Source organism: Chionomys nivalis, chromosome 8 (assembly GCF_950005125.1).
Source record: "Chionomys nivalis chromosome 8, mChiNiv1.1, whole genome shotgun sequence".
Lineage (NCBI taxonomy): Eukaryota > Metazoa > Chordata > Mammalia > Rodentia > Cricetidae > Chionomys > Chionomys nivalis.
This window is the reverse complement of record NC_080093.1, coordinates 7,418,310-7,443,803: the sequence shown is the minus strand read 5'-3', so window position 1 is coordinate 7,443,803 and position 25,494 is coordinate 7,418,310. Positions and strand designations below refer to the sequence as shown.

Below are 25,494 nucleotides of genomic sequence, written 5' to 3'. Positions count from 1 at the left end.
TTTTTTGCACCTGCTTTCTCGGGATCACATTTAACCCATCAGCTCTCTGTTGCTGCTTTCTGTGAAGACTCAAGGCTACCTAGACAGTACAAATGCTTTTCAGCATTGTGCCTTCTCTGTAGAATGGTTCCTAAATATGGTCCTGAATTTCCTGAGTTAACTCAACCTTTTTAAACAAACAAACAAATAAGATACTATGTTGCTTAGGCTACCCCCAAACTTACTCTATAGCCAAAGCTGGTCTTGAACTCCTGACCCTCCGGCTTCTACCTCCTGAGTGCTGAGATTCTAAGACATGTATCATCATATCCCGGCTCATGAGACCCACTTTTGAGCCTGACCTCCAGTGTTTGGAATAGAAAATATGCATGTGTGTGTGTGTGTGTGTGTGTGTGTGAGGGGTGTTCTCTCTCTCTTTCTCTCTCTGTATTTTTTCTTTAAATTTCTCTTTTTTAGGAGGGGTTATTTATTTTTAGTTTAGCACTAAGCAGATTGACTTATGATCAACCTGACACCATTGAGTATAAAATGAGTATTTTTGTTCAAATTAACTATTGGGTTTCTGTCAAAGGTCAGAGAGGAAGAAAAACCCCGACCCAGGAGTAGGTGACCTGGAGAAGCCCATTAACCTTCCTAATCCAGCCTCTCTGGGGAACGGAGATGAAGGACAGCTCTGTCCAGACCAGATTCAGTGGAAAACATTGCTGAGAGATCATGAATATAGATTCCTTTCCTAGCCGCCTAGTCCCGCATCTGACAAGGAGTTCGTCCACTTTGGTTAAGGTTTAGTTGTGGGCATAGGCACACACTCTGTGAGACAAACAGCCACGGGGAGAGATTCTTTCCTCTCTTTCCTCTGCATTTGCAGAAACATTTGAATCAGTGATGTTCTTGAAAGTCAGAAGAATGTCAATGTTAGTGGAAAGGAGGAGGTTAAAAGCTGCTGTCTTTAATCTTTAAAATGCAGGTTACAAATAAATTATTTTAGATTTTGTTATTGATTTAGAGACTAAAGTGAATCCTTTGTACTGATGTAAACTCAAGGGCAGAGGAGAGGGGCTGAGCCCCAACGCTCAGTGGGGATGTGCAGTCAGTCGGCTGCAAGGCTGCCCAGACCCAGGCAGCGCTTGACCTGATAAAACTATTGCCCATCTTGTAGAGGTTATGATTATCTCAAAATTATGATTATCCCCAGGTTTTCATGTGACCGCACTAACCACAGACCAGAGAAATGTTCCCAGAGTCTCAGAAGGAACATGGGTGCCTCAGCCGGAGTCATGTCGTCTATCAGCTAGAAGAGGGCAGAGCTATGTAGAAACTTTAATGTTTGAAAGGGTGTGTGGGGGGGTGTATGCTCGGGAACCCACTATGTGGAGGCCTGAGGTCAACGTCAGGTGTTTCCTTCAGTCTCTCCGGACCTTAGTTTTGAGACACCATCTCTCACTGAACGTGGAGCTGAAGGTGCTGTCAGCTAGACTCGATCTCTGGACCCTGGCTCCAAGTGCTGTGGTTACAGACGTGTGTTCTGCCTCTGTTACATACAGGAACTGGCAGTCTGGACTCAAGTCCTCAAGCTTTAGCGGCGAGCACTTTGCCGGCTACGCTCTCTCCCCAGCCTGAAAAGACAAGCTTTAGCCTTGCTTGAAAAGGGTGCTGAAATAGCTGGACGTGGTGGTGCGTGCCTTTAACCCCAGCATTTAGGAGGCAGACAGAAGTAGGTGGATCTCTGTGAGTTCAAGGCCAACTTGGTCTACGCAGTCAGGTCTGTGTAGTGTGTAGTGAGACCCTGTCTCAAAGAAAAAAAAAAAAACCCAACCAAACAAAATCTTGGTATATATAGTTTATGTGCATGCATAGAATGAGCAAAAATATTATTGCTGAGAAGAGAAAAAACTGGAAAACTGCCCAAATATTTCTTATTTGGGAACATAAATTATGTTTTTTACATAAATTTCATTTAAAAAAATATATACATATATAATTTATAAGACAAGAGAATGAAAGTATTATCTTGCATTTATTAATATAAAGTGAGTTCCATATATTATTAACTAGAGGAGCATGCTGGTGTGCACTTTTAATCCCAACATTCAAGAGGCAGCAGCAGGAGGATCTATGAGTTTGAGGCCAGCTTGATCTACATAGTGAGTTCCAGGGCAGCCAGGGCTATATAGTGAGACTGTCTCAAAAACAAACAAACAGACAGACAGACAGACAGGCAGACAGACAGATACACACTGTGTGTGGGTCATGTGGGTCAGTGCTGACAAGGCTGAGAAAAAATTCTCAAGTGCGTACGTAAATATGGCAGCAGTAGCTCTGGCTCTCGACAACGCATTTGGAGTTTTTCTTTTCCTTTTTCCCATTTCCTTTTTCTTCTTCAGTGAGTGTATTCTATTGCAATTAGGAAATGCACTGTAATGATGTCCCCTTAAAAAACAGCAGGGAAGTTAATTGAATTATGTAAGGCCACACAGTGAGGCAGTGGTCACACGGGGTGCAAATCCCTAACTCTTTATTCTTTCTGTCTTCTGTGAGAATACCTTTGTGTTACTGTGGTGAAGGAAAGAGAAATGAAAGCCATTTGTGACTTAATCTTTATTTGACAACCCTCAGCTGTTACTCCCTCCCACCTGACTGAGAAGAGCAGCGTTCTTGGTGTGTAACCTCCTTACCGAGTCTAGACTGTCTGTGTATGGTGAGGTGGGGTCTCTCCTTACTGAGTCTAGGCTGTCTGTGTATGGTGAGGTGGGGTCTCTCCTTACTGAGTCTAGACTGTCTGTGTATGGTGAGGTGGGGTCTCTCCTTACTGAGTCTAGGCTGTCTGTGTATGGTGAGGTGGGGTCTCTCCTTACTGAGTCTAGGCTGTCTGTGTATGGTGAGGTGGGGTCTCTCCTTACCGAGTCTAGACTGTCTGTGTATGGTGAGGTGGGGTCTCTCCTTACCGAGTCTAGACTGTCTGTGTATGGTGAGGTGGGGTCTCTCCTTACGGAGTCTAGGCTGTCTGTGTATGGTGAGGTGGGGTCTCTCCTTACCGAGTCTAGACTGTCTGTGTATGGTGAGGTGGGGTCTCTCCTTACTGAGTCTAGGCTGTCTGTGTATGGTGAGGTGGGGTCTCTCCTTACTGAGTCTAGACTGTCTGTGTATGGTGAGGTGGGGTCTCTCCTTACCGAGTCTAGGCTGTCTGTGTATGGTGAGGTGGGGTCTCTCCTTACTGAGTCTAGGCTGTCTGTGTATGGTGAGGTGGGGTCTCTCCTTACTGAGTCTAGACTGTCTGTGTATGGTGAGGTGGGGTCTCTCCGGAGCATCTCATGTTTGCCTTCCTGCCAAGCAGAAGCCAGACCTTGCATTTTCTCCTCCACTTGCTTCATTGTTACTTCATTCCAGGTTCTTAATAGTGAACCCCAAATTTCTGGATACCTTTCATACCCAGAAGCACTCTTCAGGCTAGGCTGTAAAGAGAGACTGTTGGGGACCATGTTTAACAAGTATGCCACTTACCGGGAGGGGGCGGGTATGGGGATTAGAAATAAGTAAAGAGTATGAATGTGTGAGTAAAAATAATAAAACAGAAACAGGATAGTTCTGGGAAGGAGTTACAGTGAATACTGAAATCACTGCATTTAATTTTCCGTATACCTTTATACCCCAATAAAACAGGGTGAAGAAGACAAAAGGCTGCTTTAGCATGATACAGAGGACAGGTAGAACAGTTACTTTCTTCAGAACTTTGAGTCATCAAGCAATTAATCCATGAGAAAAACATTCTGTTATTTAGGCAGTGAACCCACCCTAGACCAAGTATCCTGAAGGCAGCTACTCCCAAGGTCAAACCTCCTCTTTCAAAAGAAGGAGTGTACGTATGCTTGAATATCCTGACCATTGGTCAGGGTGGAGAGGATCTACCTATATGGGCCATCTTAATGTCAAAAAGACAGAGTAACTACACCCTAAGTCAGGGTGTGTAGACACACATTTTGTCAACAACTCTGAACAAGCTACAGCTCTCTGACCTTCAGACAAGGTGGAAATAGGCTCACATTTTTGGTCCTCCACATATTCTTCCCTTTTTATTAATTTTAATAGAGCCTAAGCTTCCACTAAAGGACAGATGATTGTGTCTGCCTTACGTGGACACTTCCATTTTCCAGACTTACCAGTCTTTGGTACATGCATTCCAATCATACATGCCCATGTCTTAGGTGCCTGGGGCGGGAAGGATCATATCCATCTCTGACTGCTGACCTCTGTAATCGAAGGGTTAAGGGAGACACCATCTCTAGGTGCTTTGTGCCTTTGAGCCATTTTTTTTGTCAAGAGAGTTTAAGAGTAACAAGATAATCCTGTGTAAGTAGATAATGCTCCTATGATCTCAGTATCTCCTAATTAAAGGGGTGCATGATCACCAGGGGGTGGGGGTGCCCCTTTGAATTGGTCTAGGGTGTTTCTTAACAGTTTTCAGCTGTATCAAAATCTAAATTTATCTTTAAATCCAATAACTCATTGGCAGTGTCAATCTTCTCTTAGACAATCTTTTTCTAATCATAACATCTTATTATGAACTAAAGTCATTCCAAACATTAATGGTCAATATCATAATTCTAGTGTGGAAATTAACAATAAACACACAATTTGTCAAATTACAATTTTCTCAAATCTGTTCTAATCAAAGGACAAGAAAAGGTTTCCATGATAGATGATGGTCCAACTGCATTGTAACTATTAAGTAACTATCCCAGTCCGTGAGCAGCAGAAAACCTTTAAGATACCCTCCTCATCTCTGAAGAGGGGCTTCAGTTACTCTTTGTAATGAGTCTTTTTTCTCCAGAGGGGAAAATTGAGGTCTCAGTTCTCAGGTCCTTTATTTCAACAGCAGATTGCCCCACATTGGGGCCAATATATACCAAAGAGTTCCACAATAGCCTGGAACGGAGTATAACAAAAGTTTGTTTATTTGGGGATAAACTCACAGTAAAGGTATATAGCCATAGTCCTCTGCATGTGCTGGGAGCTGAAACCAAATCCAGCAGAAAAAAGTAGCCGTGAATGCTTTTTGTCTACATTTATAGTACATGAGACTACATCCAAAGTGGGTTGGTATCTTAAAGGCTATTGGCCAAAGGAGATCCTACAACAAGGGACTCTATAATGTATCAAAAATAGTTAATATTTTCATTTAAAGTGAGCAACAGGCTGGAGCGATGGCTCAGTGGTTAAGAGCACTGACTGCTCTTCCAGAGGACCCTGGTTCAATTCCCAGCACCCACATGGCAGCTCGCAACTGTCTGAAGATCCAGTTGCAGGGGATCTGACACCTTCACACCAATGCACATAAAATACAGTTAAATAAACCATAAAAATATTATTTAAAAAGTGAGCAACACACACTTTACTTCTCCCTTCCACAGGGGCAGGAAGAATGCCTGTTGTCATTTGGGACACCCCATCTCTCTCTCTGCTGCAAATTTGCTTTAACAAAGACATGCATTTGAGTGTGCTATAGTGTCGTTTGCTTTTGGAGGGAACATTTGTACTCTTGTTTGCTATTATGTGTTTCTCTCTTCTTTCATCCCTCTTGAAATATTGAAAGTACTTGCATAACCATATTACCATAACTAAGAAAATTAGTCTCACAAAGTATTTCTTTCTAAAAAAATACATTGTGTGTCTGAGTGTTTGAGTGAGTGTGTGTGTGTGTACATGAGTGTGTGTGTGCACATGTTGCTGGAGATTGAATCCAGGACCTAGTACATGCTAAGCAGATGATCTACGATTGAGCTACATCTCCAGGTTCAGAAAATGTTCAGAAAATTGTCTTATAGTTGGCTTAGAACCCCCTCCTCCATTGGGTTTACAAATGCATTTACTTATGTTATGTGCCAAGGCTACTCATTTCTTTCTTGGACTATGACCTGGATATCACTCTGGCTTCATGTCTAGCGTTGAGGTAGGCCTCTTGGCAAAGGTGCACAACAAGTGATTGGTGCTTAGCCAAGTTTGTTGTCATCTTGGTGACGACCTCTAGGGACTTTCCCTTTTTATCTGACAAGTACCTGTGAGACGATTCCATGAGGTCCTGTAGATATCCTGTTTCCAACACCTTTTAGTGGTTTTGTTATTTTAAAAAAAGGTTTGTTATATTGTTTATTTATTTGTGTATATATATGTATCTGAAAGTATAGGTTCCTTTGGAGTCCAGAAGAGGGTGTTGTATTCCCTGTAGCTGGAGTTTTGGGCGGTTGTGAGCAGCCTGACATGTGCTGGGAACCAAACCTGGGTCCTCCGCAAGAGCAGTATGTGTTCTTAACTTTAGAGATATCCCTCCAGCCCTGGTTTTATCTTCTAATTTGACCAGATTTTGAAGAAATTCTGCCTGTGAAATATGTGGAATTAGAAAGATAAGTAAGTATTCCTTTTAGAATAGGTGAGCTTGGACCGAGACTAAATCAGATGGCTTGGAAGATATGATTTCAGACTCACAGAACATAGGTGCTGTCTTGAGCCCTGGGTGTTCTAGATCTGACTTCATAAGCCTTACTTCCCACAAGGAAGCTTTTTTATTGATTGATTGATTGATTGGCTGATTTTGTGATTGAATATGTGTGTCTATATATGCATGTAGAAGTCAGGGGCCAACTTGCTGGAGTTGATTCTCTTTTTCCACCATGTGAGTTCTGGGGATGAAACCTGGGTTGCCTAGCCTGGCAGTAGGTGCCTTTGCCTGCTGAGCTGTCTCAGTAGCCAACCAGGGCAGCTTTGCGATACTCATCCAAGGCTTGGTGCCAATGGCAGCCACTAGTGTGATTTTCATTAGGTTATGAAATGTGTTTTTCGGTATCTTCTTGGAGGTCTTGGCTCTGTGTGGAAAACATTTCTTTCTCTTTCCTTTTCATTTCTCCTTCCCTTTCATTCCCTTCTCTCTTCTCTGTGAATGAGCATCTTGCTTTGCCACCCAGGCCCTTGGCAACTCCCCTTGCCTTCCTTTTAGCCCCTTTCTGTAAATAACTATATGAAGGTGACTTTAAAAATGGCTGGTGACTTGCTCTGCCCTGGCTGAGTCAGGGGCTGGCTGTGCACCACTCCGTTCAGGTCTCTCAGATTTAAGTTACAGTCTATTTTTGCCTGATCTGGTTTGGAATGCTTGTTTTCATCCACAAACCGCGAATGGGAAGGGATGTGGTAGGGAGTAGTGAAAAGAACCGGGAGTGCGCCTGTGTGTTCTGTGTTCAGCATTACCTCCACTGGCCACCTGAACCTCAGTGTTCTCCTCTGTGGAAGGGGACAGCAGCCGTAAAGGAAGCAGAAACACCCTCACAGGGTGCTTCCTGCAGGCCGGCTTCTTCTCTAAGTACTGGATGTGTTTTAAGTCCAACAATAATGCTGGAAAATAAATGCTGTTATTCACCCCATTTTACAGATGAGGAAACCAAGTCACAGCTTTATATAGGAATACTCAGGGGAGAAAGTAGTATTTACTGGTGGAGTGTAGCTTAGAATGGAGAATCTTGTGCAACTTTATGTGACCCTACCCCCAAAAAACAACCAAAAAAAAAAAACTTCAAAAGAATTTATAAAAAATAAGTACCTCTAAAAAATCTTCAAAATAATTGATAGAAAAATATTAGAAAAATATGGCTGAAATAAACTTGCAAGTAGGTCAGATTTAATCTGAGACAAACAATGATCCGGATTAAAGCTTTCTTTTTCTTTCTCTCCCATTTCTGTTTTCTTTTTGTAGGCTCTACCCTTTGGTGTAAGGTGGAGTCCGCATGTCAGTTTAAATGCCATGAGCAAACCCAAGTTTGGAGTTTCTTCTAGACAGAGTTTCTCTGTGCAGCAATCCTGGCTGTCCTGGAACTCACTCTGTAGACCAGGCTGGCCTTGAAATCGCTGAGATCTGCCTGCCTCTGCCTTCTGAGTGCTGGGATTACAGGCGTGTGCCACCACCCTGCGGTGGCCTGATTATTCTGTTTGCTCTGCACGTCAGGCAAGACCTGACTTTGTTGCCTGTAGAGGGAATGTACACACTCTTAATCCTCCCAGCATGTGCTAAGATAATAACAGATATGAGAGTTTGATTTGTAAAGCGAGCATATGCCAAGTTCTACCAGACCAGTTTTGAACCAATTCAGAAAACCAGGATTCAGCAATGATCAAAGTGTCTCGGACTCCTATTAATAGCAAAAGGAATTCCTGACTTGAAACCTGGCACAAGGCCCTGGGCGCCTCTGCCAGATGAGCTTCTTGACAGTCTTTGCAGACACGACTGCAGGTGTTCTCCAGCCCTAGGAGACTGCAGGCAGCGAAGGGACAGCCAGTAGAATCTGTAAGGCAGACAGAGGCGTGCAGAAAGACTTAAGGAAAGACCACAGAGGCAGCCACTTCCTCCTTTAAGCAGAACTTTTAAAAATTCCATGATTTGGAGGTGTAAGGGCAATTTGTAAAACTTTAAACATTATCCCTCAGTCCTAGGGAGGCAATGACGGAGCATTAAACTGCACATAAAGCATCCATCCTCGGCTGCCAAGTTCAAATGGGCAAGATGAGGATAAACACACTTACTATCCTTGGCAGTTTCTTCCCAATGCCTTGTAATTTATCCTTCCTCTAACTCCTGAAACCACTAATTCAGTTTATATTTTAGATTAGCTTGTATTTTCCTAGAATTTAATATAGAATAAAAAGATATATGTCCACACACACACATATACACTTTGATGGCCACACCCTCTTTTACTCATCAAAACTATTTCCTTTGGGGACAGTTCCTTTGTGTTTGTCTGTCTTCTGTTTCTATCACAAAACAAGTGGAGACACATGCTTTATGAAGATAAAAGTTTTATTTATATCTAGAGGTAGAAAGCCCATGCTCTAGGGGCCATGTGAGTCTGGCTTCAGGTGAGGGCCTCCATGGCTGCTTTGCCACATGGAGGAGACGTGGGAAGGAAAAGAGCAGCCTGCGGAAGATGGTGAATGCAGGGAGTGACCTCGATTCCTAACAACTTGTTATCGAGGTCTCGGGAGAACTTAATTTAACTCCTTTGGGGAAACGACCCCCAGTGACCTAAATACCTTCTGCTAAGCCCTGCCTGTAAAGACTTCATACCAAAATTGCCGCACATCCTGAATGACCAAGCGCCCAGCACACGAAACCATGAAGAGCAAACCACACCCAAACCATAGCAATAACATTTACCCTTTAACTATTTTAAAGTGGCATCAGGAACATTCATGGTGTTGTGCAACTCTCAGCACTATCCTGTTCCAGAACATTTGTGCCACTTCTGAGGGACACTTGGCATCCATTAGAGCCCCGGCAGGTCCAATGCACAGCCCGAAGGCCCTCCTGTGGCCAAGAACAGCTATAGATGTGTCCCAACACAAAACAGTAATTTTTAGATTTATTTTGGTGGTTTGATTGCACAGCTGAGAGCATTGACTGTGTAGGTGACAAGTGCCACATCACAGGGTCAGAAGCCTGCACACTCTTAAGTTAAGCAGTTATTTCTCACTCAGTGATCCTAGCACCTGAACATCTCTGCCCTATTTTCTGCTTCTGTGGATTTGTCTATTCTGTATGATTAATGTAAATCGAATCATTTTTATCTGATTCCCTTATCGTGCAATGATTTAAAGATTTGTCTGTCTTGTGTTATGTAATGACACTTTATGCATTTGGTATCAATAGTGCATTGTGTAGTTAGATAACATAACTATTCCCCCCATATGCTTTGGATTTTCTTGTAGTGTAATGATTTTGAAGTTCACCTATGTGGCCCGTATCAACAATTTGGATGTTTTGGGCTGGGGAAGTGGCTCAGTGGTTAGGAGCACAGGAACTCTGCCAAAGGCCACAAGTTTTGTTCTCAGGATCCTTGTCAGGTGCCTGTGACTGCCTGTGACTCTGGATGCAGGGATCAGACTCCCTCTGCTGGTTTCTGTGGGAACCACACGTCCACGGACAGGGACACACACACACACACACACACACACACCCCATCACCATCTGTTTACAGACTCGGGTTCTTTCCAGTTTGATAGCCATTAAAACAAAGCTGGCTCAGAACATCCCTTTTCAAAATGTCACCTGCACTTCACCTAGACTTCGTCTTGGGTAAATATCAAGGCCAAATGACAATTTTCCCTTTTAGAAGCATTGATATTATATATTATATGTGGTATTCATTTTTTGTATGAAATTTCTTTGAACTCTTTCCTGACATCTTTGAATAAAGCGTATTAGCATAGCTCTTCAGGGTGCTCTTTGTCTTAGTTTTTGGTAATCGGTCCCTCATTAGCTTAGTCCTTTCTTCTGTTGACGAATCTTCTACCAATATTTTCTTCTTTTGCATGTAAGTATTAGAACAGAAGATGGAGTACACGGTGACTGAGACCACAAAGCCAGAATCAAACTGGAAGAGACTCAGGAAATCATCTAACTCTTGTTATAGAGAAGAAAGCCAGGGGTCAGTTAGATGACTTAGCAAGTGAAGGCACTTGCTGCCAGGCTGATAACCCAAGTATGATCCTCAGAACCCATGTGGTGGAAGGAGAGCTGACATCTACAGGTGTGTCATGTCATACATGTACACAGACAACCATACAAACATGTCAGGTCATACATGTACACAACAAAACATGTATATAAAGATGTCATACATATACAAGACAAGCACACAGACTCACACACAAGCACACACACCCTCAATGAAAACAAATTAAAGAAAAGGTCTGAGAAAAGAGACTGGGTTGTCCAACAGCTATGCATCCCTAAAGGCGTTACAGGGAGCAGGGACAAGGCCTGTGCCTCTGGGGATAATCTGAAGTCCCCAGCCCTGCAGGTTCTGCTGGGGATGCCAGCACTGTGCCCTTGTGGTGCAGTAGTGTTTGCAGGGAGCTTTGGTTCCTCCTGGGTCATCCATCTTAGTCCTCTCACAGCCCTGGGAAGTAGGTAGGGATTAGGGAAGGCGTAGCAGCTTGGGATGCTCTGCTGTGACTGGAATGTCCCGGCTCAGAGCCAGGACCCAGACTGCCTGCTCGAGTGTGCTCCCTCCGCCCCATCTATTGGACTCTGCTGCCCTTTCTTTGCCCCTTACCCACTGATTTTAGGCTTCCAAACTTCTTTCATTGGCCAGGTCTGAGTGCTAACACACACCCACACCCACACACCACACACATATACCACCACACACACACACCACACACACACCACACGCATACGCGTGCACACACACACACACACACACACACACACACACACACACACTGGAGTAACCATCATCTTGTTCCTTGCTTGCTCAAGTCACACCACTGCTGTGGCATCTCATCTGGTGGCTTGTGATGGCCTAGGGTCGAGATTCTGGCCACTGATCAGGCCTTCCCAGAGCAACTCTTACTTGATTCAGCAGTCCTGGGCTTACAATCCCATTTAAGTTTTCCTCTAGCTTCCCTCTGCCTACCTATACCGTTTTCCACTCCTCAACTAGAATATTCTAGTTCATTCTTGAGAGCTCTGCTTAGTCCTTACCTCTTGCAGGGAAATTTTCTAGGCCACAGTTTTGTAAGATTCAGTCCACAGAGGACAAGCATGGTCATTACCACCAGGAATGTCTTAAACCCATGACATTAGAACCTCAAGGACAAGGTAGGTGTCTGTGACCAAAACCAGCTTTGTGAGCCTAACCCAGCACACTGCCTATCTCAAGACGTTTCTCTAACATGGTCACACGGCTGCAACACTGTGCCAGTCCTCTGTGTGGCCTTGTCCTGCAGCAGATCATTGTAGCACAGTGTCAGCTGACCTGTGCCAACTGAGTCTGAAAAACACGAGACCCATTCAGACAACCACCCTATTCAAGTTTCATCCCAAAGCAGGACACACCTTAATCCAAGCACTCAGGAGGCAGAGGCAGGAGGATCTCCAGGAGTTCAATGCCGGCATGGTTTATATATAGCAAGTTCCATGCTGACCAGGGCTATATAGTGAGATCCTATCTCAAAAACAAACAAGCAAGCAAACAAAATTGCCACCTTAAAAAAATTTAATTATTGTTTTTTTTTTCTTATTTTTTTATTAATTATTGTTTTTTTTGTATTATATCCTCTTTTGGTTTCTTCTATATAAATTCTACAGTGTTGGGAATCTTATTGAGGGATTTACCACCTGCTTCTACCCCAGCACTTAAGGATAGTTTCTTGGGTCAGTGAGATGGTTCAGTGGGTAAAAGAACTTGTAAACATGCCTAAGACCTGCATTAGATCCCTGGGTTTTATATGATGGAAAGAGTCTCTATCATGCTATTACACACACACACACACACACACACACACACACACACACACACACGAAGTAGCAGAGAGAAAACAATGATAGTTTCTGTTACTAGAAGGTTCTCACTGAATCTTTCTTCTTGGAGATCAAGTTTCCAGGGCACCCTGACTCTGTTCTTACCAAGATCCAACTCTATAGTTGCCGTTCTATCTCAACTCTATTGGTTGAGATCTGAGCTGTGGTTTTGTTTTGTTGTTGTTTTTTTGAGCTGTGTTTTTTGTTTTTGTGAGATTGAGTCCAGCAGGCCTGGACTCAATCTCTTCCAAAACAGGATGAGAACAATTGCACGGCCAGCAAATGAGGACAAATAAGTGAATTCAGCCGTTTTCCCCCAATATTCTGCCAATATCTGTGAGTACAGATATGGAGACATTTCAAGAATATATTATTAAGAGGGGAAGGACATTGTATTAAAAGTTAGGTAGCTGGTTTGAGAAAGTGAGGTGGGGAGATGAATATATATTCATAATTGCCCCACCAGAGCAGCAGTTTTGCCAGCCCATCGAAGTCCGGCTGAGCAGAAAGACCAAAGTATGTGTGCTATCTGATCTGACGTGAGGAGGCAGCGGAGAGAGGGGCGCTGTGGAGATGATCTTCAGCAGTGTGGTGTGGAGAGTAGCCAGCACTTGGCTGTGGCGCCATTACATTCCAAACCAAATCTGTGTTTTGTTAGAAAGGATGTAAGGAGATTAGGGAAGGGAAAGGCAGTCGGAGCCCCTCCCAGCCTGGTGACCTTCCAGGTTCCGATCCAGGCAAGTGTCTGAATATTTCATATGGAGGAAGAGCTAGTCACGATGTGCTGACCTGGGCAGGCAGGGTAGAGAGGTGAATCCCGGGGCCTGGCCTGGCTTTGTCTCATAAGAAAATCTCCAGTGATGAGAGCTGAGCCAGATGGCTTTAACCAACTTCTTTCAGTGATTGGTTTCATAAAAGCAAATCTAAGGAGGAAGGGCACAGTGGGCAGAGATGTTTGCCCCACCCGGAAGGATGATTTTGGTTCAGTTCCTGGGGCCAACGTGGTAGAAGGAAAGATCTAGTTTCCACAAATTATATACAAATCTGCATACATGTGCCATGATATGGAGTATATATTTGTGTGAGTATGTTTGTGTATGTTTGAGTGTGTTTATGTAACAGGAAGGCTGCTTGTTTGTCTTGGCTGCCCAGAACCGAAATAATCACACAGAAACTGTACTCATTAAAACACTGCTTGGCCCATTAGCTCTAGCTTATTGGCTAACTATTATGTTAATTTAACCCATTTCTAGTAATCTGTATATTGCCACATGGCAGTGACTTACCGGGTAAAATTCCCAGTGTCTATCTTTGGCAGCTCCATGGCGTCTCTCTCTCTGACTCTGCCCTTCTTTCTCCCAGCATTCAGTTCTGTCTTCCCTGCCTACCTAAGTTCTGTCAACAGGCCAAGGCAGTTTCTTTATTCATTAATTGTAATCACAGCACACAGAGGGGACCCCACATCATATTTGTGTACCTGGGTTTCTACCTTAATCACTCTCTATGTATCTGTTTGAGAAATGATCTCTCCCTAAACCAGGAGTTCACTGTCCCTAGGACCTGCCTACCGCCCTCTCCCAGCCCTGGGGTCACAGGAAGATGCTGCCACACCTACTTTTGTGTGACTGCTGGCATCTGAACTCAGGTCCTCATGTTTCTATAAAAAGCATTTTTCTCATGGAGCTGTCTCCCTAGCTTTAGAATATATGCCAAGGGAAAGATGGGGGGAGGTCTGGGGCTGTTTTCAGTATTGATATAATAATACTAACATCATCACAATAACCCTGATATATATATATATCAGGGTTTTATATATATATATGTGTGTGTGTGTGTGTGCACGCATGTGTATATATTAGTGATTATACCTGTATATACATATGCATCTATACAGGATTGTTAGAAGAAAAAAAATCCAATTTTGAATTTGCAAAAAAGAAAAATCAGTTTTACAATCAAAGATACAAAAGTGAACAATTCCTTACTGTAAAATTGGAGTTGGAAATACTCGTGTATATCTCTTTTGGACTTTTCCTTGAACAAATATTTTCTAGCTCTGTCCTCTGGACAGCATACAAAGGTAGAGGGAACACCTGTAACATCCAGACTCTGGCGTTCAAATCAATTTTCCATTGAGGGCTGATTTCAGGTCTGGGATAGAAAATAAACAATATCTTATCTTTACCAGAACACAGAGAAACTGTCAAATATCACTGTGTCTTTGTCAAAAGGACTCAGGCTAATGCTAAGGGGCTCCAAGACTGCCCAGTAGTAAACAATTTGAGTATTAAAACAACAGGAGTGTGCCCCACGCCTGGCTCACTCATAGTTTTAATACCGCTGTGATTATGCTGAAGATTGATATACTCTAGAGTTATATAGTAGCAAAGAGACGGAATGATGTATTTAAGCTCCTCTTCAAACAGGATGAGGTGGAGTACACTGGAAGTAAAGTAAGCACGATTAGCCTCAGGTTGATAGTTTTTGAAGCTGGTGATAAGTCCTTGGGAATTCATTATACTTTCTCTACTTTTGTATAGTTTGAGAATGTCCATGATAAAAAGTTAAAACAAGACTCCAACTGAGCCTGCAGCTGGTTTTCGGGTGTCCTGAGTGCAGAGCTGAGCTGTGGACATACCCTTCTGGAGTCACCTGGCCAGTAGGAAGGTTGGGATCCTGTCTTTGTCATTTGTTCCTGGGATAAAACGCTGACCAAAGCAACTTAAGATACAGAGGGTTTAATCCAACTCACGGTCCGAGGATACATGCCATCGAGGCCGGGAAGCAAATGTGACCAGAGCTTGAAGCTGCTGGTCGCAGGTTCATAATCAGAAAGGGAAGAGTGCTGAACCACGTTAGCGCTCAGGTCCCTCTCCCCACTCACACAGTCAGGGTCCCAGCCGAGAAGCGGTCCGTCCACAGTTCACACGGCTCTTTCCACACCAGTTAACACACGCAGTCGAGATAACTCTTACAGGCACCGGCAGAGGCTCATTTCCGGGGTGAGCCTGGACTCAGTCCACGTGAGAGCTGGGACTGACTGGCACAGGTTCTGACTCCACAGCTCAGGCGTTTCTCCCTAGTTCTGCAGAACTTACGCTTTTCTTGGGCCTAGATTTTGCCAGATTGTTTCAATTGAGGGTTTCTGAGGCCAGTGTTCTGCCTCATTCAGTTGTTTGAAGGAGGGCACGGAACGATCCATATTATGTTTAATGGTGCATGAGGGTGAAGGCTGAATTCTTCAGAAATAAAAGACAGCAGGTGGGGCCTGGTGGGATGGCTCAGTGGGAAAGGACGCTTGCCACGGAGCCTGACTAGACAACTCTGAACCCACATGGTAGATGGAAAGAGACGACCCCACAAGTTGTCCTGGGGCCAGCTGGGACTTGTATATATCCCACTCCCCAATAAATGAATAAACGATAATATTTTTAAATGTAGAAATGCAGCTCACAAGGACCTGGAGAATCCCAAAGCTGCCTGGGAACTGTGTGTTTGGAAGTGTCTTGTGACTTGAACATACTCAGTCCTAGCCTTATTGCGGCTTACTTGCCTAAGTGTGGAATTATGGCTTAGTACTCTGAGGGAGACAGTTTTCCTACCCGGTCTCCTTTGCTTTGCTCGGTGGCCTGACAGGTCCCTAAAGGGTCCCCGGGTGGGTGGGTGGGAAGTAAACATCATGGATACTGGAGGTCAAAGCGACATCGCCATCCCTAGGGTTAGGAAGCGAGACAGCCGCTCACCATTTCCAGGCAGGCAGCAGTTTCTCCCCTTTCTCCCCGTTTCCCTCTTAGAATATTACCTGTTCCCCCACCGCCACCCCCATTAACCCCCAGTCCACACAGGGCTCTGAAACCTTGGCCATGGGGATAATTCCACGTGCCCTTTAAGAGGTACTGGCCCATGTGCTGTCACCTGGGAAGTGCCCAGGAGTCCTGTCACTGATAACAGACCCAGTGACATGAGACCTTGAGCTACTTTCTCCCAACACATGTGACCTGCCCAGTTGTGGGGGGCTTGGGTGTGAGCAAACTGTAGGCCCAGGGAGGTGAGGCCAGAGGGAGCCTTGATTTATGAACTGTCCAGATTTAACTGAGGGCACAGCACTTTTATTAATAGAACATGCTGCATTTCCTTTTTATAAAAATATGAAGATCATCGCACTCAGGAAAATGCCTGGTGACTGTCTGTCTTTAGGGCATGCTGATCACCAGGCTAAAATTAAAAGTGAAGTCAGGCCCTTCTTGAGTCTATTTTTAACTCAGTTTAGCTTATGAATATGAATGTGAAGCCTTTCTTTAGATCTCCCTTCGCTCAATTACTTACGTATGCCAAGCATCTCTGCCTGGAATTCCTGAGCACGCCTGGGTGGACCGAGAGTCCCGGGTCCCCCTCCCTGCTCTCCGCCCGTCCCGGAGGGTAGGGCCCTGAGCTGTTCTCCTCGCTCTGGGTGTTTGTATCCCCCCCCCCCCCCGCACTGGTAGTGTGTCACTTGTTCTGAAGGATAAGGTGTATTCAGCCGTTACACGGTGCTGTGTTTGGTGCTTGCCTGTGGAGATGGGGCTTCTTTTTCTGGGAGACTCCAACTTGTCGGTGGCCACTTGGGTTGAAGGAGAGACTCTGGGCTGTAGACCCGACTCGGTCATTCAAGCTGAGAGTGCCCATGGTGCTGGCTGGCATACCAGGGGAGACTGGATGACAGGTGGGAAGGGAGGGAAAGAAAAAAAAAACCTGGCAAGTGTCATTCCTGCCCAGAGAGTTGGTGATGAGTGATGAGAGGGCTGGGGGAACTTTAAAAGCCTAAGCAGTTCCCTGTGGGAAGCCTTTTTATCGCCTGCCCTTTGGGGACCATAAACGAGGCAGAGCGCAAGCCAAGGCTCAGCCTGGACAAGGGTCTTTTGTGGACTTCTTACAGCAGTTTCCACTGGACAGTTGGTAAAGCATTTAGAAAACGTATTGGTCGTTATAAATCCCAACCTGTGCTTGTTATTGTTTCTTTATGTTGAAAAGCAATTTGAATACAACAGCTTATGTGGGAAAAGTATCAATTAGCTCAGGGAGAGTCCTTCTCCAGGCTTGTTTACTTGATTACATATCCAACCCATGTAGTCCCGAAGCTCTTAAGATGGCATGGTTTAGGCCAGACACGGCGGCACGTACCTAAAATCTCAGCTCCGGGAAGACTGACGCTGGAGGTTAGGGGCTGAGGCCAGTCTAGGTTACATGGGAAGATTATCTAAAAAGATATTGTTTAAAGATATGTTATTCTTAACTACAGATAAAACTTCCTTCAGTTTCTCCCGGGCAGCATGGAAGATAAGCCGGCTAGTGCACAGGTTAATTTAAAATGCTTAGCACTGTGTGCTGGCTTAGTCCTATGATCCCACTTCAGAGGCCAAAACAGGGACGATTGCAGGAAGCACGAGACCAGCCTGGGCTACATGGTGAATTCCAGGTTAGTCTAGCTACAGAGTAAGATTCTATCTCAAAAATAAATAAAATTAAGTTTAAAAGTTGGGAGTGGAGGTGGATACTTGTAAACCCAGCTACTCAGGATGCTGCCTGCTCAGAGGAGCAGGAGTTCAAGGTCATCTTGGGCTATCTACTGGTAAAGGCTCTGACTCAAAATAGAAGCAAGCAAAGAAAGAAGGTTAGGAATACAGCTCAGTGTGAGAACAATTTTCCTATCCCGATGCCTTGGTTCAATTCCCAGCGCCATAATAAACAAACAAACAAAGCAAGTAATTAATATGTAAATAACTGAACTGATATGCTATTTGCTTTGCTAAACTGTGGCAGGTGCCCACAGCTGGAGAACTGTGAAAATGCTCACAGAGCAGGGAGCATGGGATGGGATATGTGCACACATGTTCATCTGACTTTGGGGCAGAGCAGGGACCACGGGATGGAATGGGCACACATGTTCATCTGACTCTGGGGCAGGGCAGTGGTATTTAAACAGTCAGCTCCTTCTACATATAATCTCCATCTTCTGTTAAAAGTGTTCATGATGGAGTATGAGGTGCTTAAAGGCCACTACCATCTGTCTGAAAAATATCTCAGAGGCTTTTGCCTGTCGTTCAACAAGCCAGTTACTTACATGCCTTAATGTTCCTTTAAAACAAAAAAGCCTTTGGGTTAAATTACATCACATCGGCTCAGCAGACTGGCTTCAGGTCTGCGAACCTCACACCTTCACTCGGTTGCAGTAAATTTTAAATCTGGCTCTCCCAGACAGACTGGTGTTTTGGGGTCTGCCAGTTAGTCAGGGGGCATGGTGGGGGAGGGGAGGGCGTGAGAGCCCCAGCCCTTAAGTACACCGTGATTGGTAGATGCTCCTCTGGTTTGGGGATGAAACTCCAGGCTTGGTGGTCAATGGACAAACTCTTGGTCAGAGCTGCGGAAACAACATGCCATCTCTTAACCTATTCTGTTTCATGCCCCTGAGCTGTTCCTGATCATTCTTATGGTTTTACCTAGTGACTCTGAAGATTTCTTTCTTTGAGAGCTTCACACCCGTCGATTGTTCCTGTTAGGGGAATAGAATTTTTGTCTGATTTATTTATTTTTTCTTTGCTTCATCTTGCCCTCTTAGAGGATCTGGGGGTTGATATCAGCCTGGACCAAAACAGTGGCCTCAGCCTCTCTGATCCTGCAGGATATCTGGCAGACTCTTTGATGAAGCAGGAACCCTGAAGGACTGTCTCACTTTTAGGCAAGTTCAGCAGTCATTTTTCTGTGGGTCCTGCATATCTAGTTCATACAGCATAACATCAAGCAGTCCAGGCAAGAGCAGTTTCTTGCCTAAATGGCTAACAAACTCCATAATGAGCCTCTTTGATGCTCATTTTCCTCTTGAAGTAATTGGTGCTGCTAAGGTCAGATGTGTCTCATAGTCATGAAAAGCCCTAAGTTTTTAAATTTTAAATGCCATAGTCTGTTAGTCTTTGAAAGGTTTGAAGAATACTTATCTAATCGAAATATATCTCTATATATCTAAAAAACCCAACTAACATGACTATAAGCTTGACATTGCAGATAATTATGTATTAATCTATATTTCTTAATTATACATTACATTTTAAATGAGCTGCACAAACACAATACCTTAATCAAGAGCACAAATATATTTAACAAAATTGACCTTAAGTTTGTATCAATAAACCAAGATCTATACCGATTCAAAGTATTCAACTCTATATCATATCCCTCCTTTATATATAAACAATATATTGTAAGGAGAGAGGGCCGCTTGTTTGTCCCAGCTGCCCAGCTAGTTAAGCCTCAAAATAACCACACAGAAACTGTATTAATTAAAACACTGCTTGGCTATTAGCTCTAACTTTGTGTTGGCTAGCTCCTACATATTAGTTTAACCCATCTCCATTAATCTGTGTATTGCCATGTGGCAGTGACTTACCAGAGATTCTAACTGGCATCCATATCAGGCAGGGGATCCATGGCTTTTCTCTCTCTGCCCTTCTTCCTTCTAGCATTCAGTTCTGTTTTCTCTGCCTACCTAAGTTCCGCCATATCAACTAGGCCAAGATAGTTTCTTTATTCATTAACCAATATAAGCAACACACAAACAGAAGGAACTCCTACACCAACAATATTTGAGAATTTGGGCATAGTTCTTTCCAAACTGCTTCCTGCTTTTTACTGGGTGAAGTATTTTTAGGGTTCATGGAGACCTTTCATGGTCTTGGTCCATTAAGCCACATTAGTCTGGAAGGAATCCACAGGTTCTCATACTCTGTGGAAACAAAAGCAGAATCTCTTTTCCAAAGCAACATATCCTTAGACTCAAATTCTGAAGTCAAGTTACCTTTAAAATATATATGTTGGAGTCACTGAGCAGCCACAGAGGACTCAACTGCCTCCCCCTCAAGCCCCCTCACTTCCTGATGCTCCATACCCCCTCCCCCCACCTTCTACTGCAGCCATATTCTGCAGGCTTTTTTCCACTGAGGAAAAGGAATTGTATTGTATGTCTGCTATTCAGAACCTCCACTCTTTCGACCCCTTTGCTGATGCAAGTAAGGGTGATGACCTGCTTCCTGTTGGCACTAAAGGTTATATCCATATAAGAATTCAACAGAGAAACGGCAGGAAGACCCTTACCACTGTCTAAGGGATCGCTGATGAAGATGATAAAAAGAAACTAGTGAAGGTGTTTAAGAAGAAATTTGACTGCAATAATTCTGCAATTGAGCTTCCAGAATATAGAGAAGTAATTCAGCTACAGGGTGACCAGCGCAAGAACATATGCCAGTTCCTAATAGAGACTGGACTGGCTAAGGACGGTCAGCTGAAAGTTCATGGGTCTTAAGTGCTTGTAACTCTCTGAAGCATAAGTGAGGATTTCCTTGCAATGAGTAAAATTTCCCTCCTGTCCCTTATCACAAGTTTAAAAACCTCACAGCTTGTATAATGTAACCATTTGGGGTCTGCTTTTCATTTGGACGAGTGTAACTCCTTCATGCAATAAACTGAAAAAAGCCTATATATATATGTTGGTTTAGCTTAGCAGCGCCCAGAATCAAATATCTCTCTGTAGTAAAAAAAATTAAAGAAAACACAGTAATAGACACAATCCAGACTCTCTGTGTATTTTCCATCTTTATGCGGTTTATTTTTCTTTACTCTATTACTTTTTCTGCAAGTTTAATATTTATTTTATATCTTTACTCCTTTACTCTGTGACTGTCTGTACTCTGTCTTTTTAAAGACTTTGTTTTACTTTCTTCTATATATTTTTCTTCTCCCTCTCAGGCCTACGTACATTTATCAAATATCGTGACCCATTTAGAAGTCTTTTCCATCTGAATTTGTCTTTATTGCATATCTGTAATTATCTTCAGACCAGGAGCTTTTACAGTGATAAGCAGCTTGGTTACAGTGGCCCTGGATACCACTCTGCCTCTCAGGCTTCCAATATGGCGGAGGTACTTCACTGCAGTCTCTGGGACTGCTGGGTGGGAGTCATCCTCACTACCTCAACTCTGGGTAGCACCACACAGCATATAAACCCTTTTTATCTGAGTAATAGCTAAATCTGCCATGCAATGCACTGTGTGCCTGGAAATATCTTTGTGTATGGTAGTAGGAATCTGCCATGCTTTCCTGCTTGTGCAGGCCTAGCAGACTCGATCCCATCACATGCCTGTGTGTGTGTGTGGGGGGGCGCTGAGCCATGGGCATGGTCTCAGCTACTTTCCTTCTAACCCTGAGTGGGCATACAAGCACCTGGGCCCACAATTACCATTCAAGTGCTATAGCCAAACCTCCCAAAAGAGTCCAGAGCTGTTTGTGCTGGCAAACCAGGAAGCTGCCACTTTTTTTTGCTGCTCATGCTGAACCAGGGAGACCTCTTTTAAAGGAGCCATGGTGCCCCTGCTCACCACTAACAAGCAGAACCTATCTGAAAAGGAATGCTGCTAAGCTTTGTGTGTGTGTGTGTGTGTGTCTAGAATTCCTTTCCAAGTTCTCTCAGGTTTTATGTGGATTTAGCTGGCACACGCTGGTGTGCTGATCTGTAGCTGGAGGCTGTTCATTCATTCCCTGCTGCTCAGACCTGAAATAATCACACAGAAACTATATTGTCTGCAATACTGTTTGGCCAATAGCTTAAGCGTATTTCTAGCTAACTCTTACATCTTAAACTAACCCATCTCTGTTGGCGGAGCCCACTGGCTCATTTCCCAGTCACCCAGGCACAAAATAAACACACAAAACTATATTAATTGCAATACTGTTTAGCTAATAGCTTAAGCATATTTCTAGCTAGATCTTACATCTTAAATGAACCCATTTGTATTCATCTGTGTATCACCATGTGGTTGTGGCCTACTGGTAAGGTTCAGTCTGGTGCCCATTGTCTGCCTCCTGTATTGGCTGCATGACTTCTCCCTGACTCTGCCTTCTTTCTCCCAGCATTCAGTTTAGTTTCCCTGCCTGGCTCTCCTCTGCCCTGTCATAGGCCTAAGTTAACCAATAAAGGCAACACATACACAGAAAGGCTTCCCACACCAGTTGGTGTTTATCTTTTTCCTTTGGTGGTGTGCAGAGTATCTTTAACACCCTCACCACTCTAGATGGGCACCAGTTCGACTTCTCTATGTCCAGCGAGGTGTATAGGTGTTGTCTCAGCAAAAGGGCCCTATCATCAGTCTGTAGAGAGCAACCAATAGCCGTGGCAGTAGCCTGGGTTGTTTGGGGATTTCCCTGGGGCCCCCTTACCAACAAATTTGATTAGATATAATGCATTCCCAGAACTGGACTCTTCATGTAGTGATGAGAATGCCCAACTGGGGCTCTATCTCCCCCATTATTTAGTGATGCCATTTAGATTACCTTCATACATGTTCATGTTTCAGGAAGCTCCTACTGTATTAAGTTTCCATACAACCCCTCTAAGGATTCTTAATTTTGGTCAAACATTAGTTTGACCTACCTTTTCAAAGTTAGTATCAGAAAGCAGCAATCATGGGCAAAGGGCTGAGAGCATTGCTTGCCCTAGTATTGTGCTTGTTAAACAAATATATTTCTGTAGCTCAAGATTAAAAAAAAATTTAAAAAAATTAAAAAAAAAAGAATTATCACCTCCACATCTCTTTCCTTAGCCTTCTGCATCCCAAGTGCTGGGATTACATGTGTGAACACCACCCCTGACTTCCTCTAAGTTCTTTTACTAGAAAAGATAAAAAAATTAAGTGTTCATTTATAGAGACATGCATTCATATCTCTTAGGAATTCTTTAGGCTTAAAAAAATTCATTTGTTTTTATTTTGTGTGCATGAGTGTTTTATAGGCATGTGTACCATATGCATCCTGGAGACCAGAAGGGGGCGCTAACACTGTAATTGAGGTTGTAAACCACTGACTTCGTCTCTCCCGTGTTGCTTCCTTATGCTTTTGTACACAATCTTGGGTCATCAGGAACAGACGTGCTGGGGCATGCATTTTTCTTTCCTTTTATCATGTATAGGGTGTATTGCCTGCATGTATGTCTGTGCACCACATGTGTCTCTCTAGTGATGAGAGCAGAAGAGGGCATCGGTTTCTCTGGAACAGGAGTTATAGACAGTGAGCCACTCCGTGGGGGCTAGGAATCGAACCTGGATCCTGTGGAAGAACAGTTGGTGCTTGTAGTGCGGAGTCGTCTCTCCTGGGACATGTATTTTGGTGAGGAATTCAATTTAGCCGTGTGTGGAGGGACTCCTTCCTCTCTTGCTGGCGGACTGTAGTCGAAGAACTAAGGTTTCAAGATTGCTTCCACCTGGGCGTGTGCCTTTGGTTTCTGTGAGCACACTGAGCCGCTTGTGCCGCCTAGAGGGCGCTGGCATGCGTGCCCTGGTGAGGCCCGGCTGCCCTTGTGTCTGGAGGGAGAAGCAGGGGCTCAGCCCCCTGCCTGGTTCGGCTCCAGCCCTCCTCGAAATTCCAGACGTTTCTGCTCAGCTGATGTAGCATTTCAACCTTGATAGGTGCTTAAAAACTGGAAACCCGAGAAGCCGGGGTAGAAGAGGTGGTTCTCGCGCTCGGTCCCAACGCTCCAGGACCCCGCATGACTATGAGCTCTGCCAGTGCATTGCCGGGGCAGGGGCGGGAAGGGATCCACCCTGCTGCTACCCACAGTTGGGGTTTGGGGGTGTCGTCGCCCTCCTCCCCTGGCCCCGTCGTTCCTTTCCAAGATGCAGGCTCAAAATTGACAAAGCCCCTGCTGGGCGGACCTTGGGTTTGCACTCTATCCTTTTTGTGTTTTCCTCTCCCAAATAAAGCTCAACTGGTGCAGCATGAAGGCAGGCTCCACTCTTCAAAGTCAAATGCTGTTTGGCAAAGTACTTCCCCCCCCCCCCGCCCGCAAACTGGCCGCTTTTGGTGTATAAATTAGTCACTTTTCTCCTTCCTCAGTTTTGTTGTGTGTCGTCACCCCCACCCTCCAAACAAGTGTGTGTAGGTGCAAGTGTGGGTATGCAGACTGCGGCAGCGTGGAGCCATGGAGACGATGGGGAGGATGGGTCAGCCCGCAGGTGCCCTCCGCTATTTGTTAGAGGGTCTCTTGGAACTTGCTGGGAACTTCCTGTTTCCCCCACATCTTCCATCTCTGAAGCTCAGGTGAGTTACAGTGTGTGTGTGTGTGTGTGTGTGTGTGTGTGTGTGTTAGCGGTGGCGCGCTTCGGGAGTCCTTGCTCCCACAGTTCCTACGTCCATTTCAATTGTTCTATATTAGCTCGATTTTGAATTTTGCTTTCCTCCTTAACTTTGTTTTACAGAGGTACACACTGTCCATATAATATTCTGTCAAATATATGAAGCTATACACAGCTGGACTTTAGTGTTTTCCTTTAAAATTGTTAGGGACTGGAAAGATGGCTTAGCATTCAGAGTACTTGCTCTTCTCCCAAAGGACTGGTGTTCGGTTCCTGGAACCCACGTGGAGTGTCTCACAACCCTCTTATCTACACACACACACACACACACACACAGACAGACACACACACACACACGAAATAAATGAATGTAATAATTTCTTTTTGAAAGAAAAGGCTAGTCAGCAACCCCCCAAAAGTGTATCACATGTAGGAAACTTTTGTCTTATGTGACTCAAGCTCACAGGTTGAGGTTAAAATATTTGTCAACAGTTCTCTTAAAGGACACCAGCACCACAGGTAATCTCTAGAGTCACCTCAGTCCTGGGAAAGTCAATTGCATGTGTGGACATGCGCATGTCTCTGTGGCCTTGCCGAAGTTGGGACAGCCTGCAGGGCTCAGCGCTGTCCTGGGACCACATGGGTCTCGGGATGGAGCCTAGTTTGTCAGCTCTGGGGCAAACACTGCAGACTGAGCTATTTTCCCAGCTCTCAGCATTGTCTTTCTAAACATTGTGAGGGAAAGTTCATGGGGAGACTTTGCCATGGCAGTGCGAGGACCTGTCTTCCCAAGGATGTTCTGGTATTGATATCTGTCTGTCTGTCTGTCTCTCTATCTAATTGCAAGCATTAAAACGATAACTGCCTATTTAGATAGATAGATGATAAATAGATGGGTAGATAGATAGAAGGATAGTAATTGGTATTTGTTGTAATAAGAGTGGCAGGACTGCGTCTCCGGCACCCGGCCGCCCACATGGCTAGCTTATGCCCAGA

General features: G+C 44.3%; 1 protein-coding gene and 1 pseudogene across 2 annotated transcripts in view; both read left to right on the top strand.

The window, feature by feature from the left end:
• The window catches only part of Rbm20 (RNA binding motif protein 20), a 184,716-nt gene that overhangs the window by 5,657 nt on the left and 153,565 nt on the right, over positions 1 to 25,494 (top strand). The gene's annotated exons all lie outside the window — the stretch shown is intronic.
• LOC130880617 (eukaryotic translation initiation factor 1-like) lies at positions 20,337 to 20,678 on the top strand (annotated as a pseudogene).